Below are 624 nucleotides of genomic sequence, written 5' to 3' on the forward strand. Positions count from 1 at the left end.
AAGTATTTATGTCAATGAACATATCAGTGCCATCAGAATGAAAAGTCCTTGTGTCATTGTTCACAAACAAGATAGTCAAAATGCTATCAATATAATGTCAATATAACAGTGCACTCTGTTAGTATTACATGATGTAAACGATGGCAACAGTTTGGATGACAGTTACTGCACTCAAATGCAGAAGGCTGCACTTCTTATGTATGCCATATATCCATTTCAAAAGAACAAATTTACACATTACTGTATGTGGGATATTGATTACAGTTTTTCTCAGTTGCTTTGGTGCATTTCTCAGATCAGAAATGAAATTCTCAAAACTACTTGTTCAACCTCCACATCATCTAGTCACTTGTGCACATCAAAAAAGGAGTTTCTCATTCTTTTGAACAAGTTGCTATTGCTTTGGTACATTCATGCAATTGATTATGTACATTTGTCTGCGGTTTCCTACATTATCAGTTGCTAATGTCATGTTGCTCAAAATGTACTATATAGATCTCTGTGCAACAGTCTTACACCCCAAAACCTCTAGGCATTAGGTCATCGTATAAGTCATTAAATGCAAAATGGTTAATCTAGTTGTCATAAACTGTCAAGCATATTTTCTACACATTTCTATTAGAC

The sequence above is a fragment of the Sinocyclocheilus rhinocerous genome, unplaced genomic scaffold (assembly GCF_001515625.1).
Source record: "Sinocyclocheilus rhinocerous isolate Xijiao unplaced genomic scaffold, SAMN03320098_v1.1 scaffold464, whole genome shotgun sequence".
NCBI lineage: Eukaryota > Metazoa > Chordata > Actinopteri > Cypriniformes > Cyprinidae > Sinocyclocheilus > Sinocyclocheilus rhinocerous.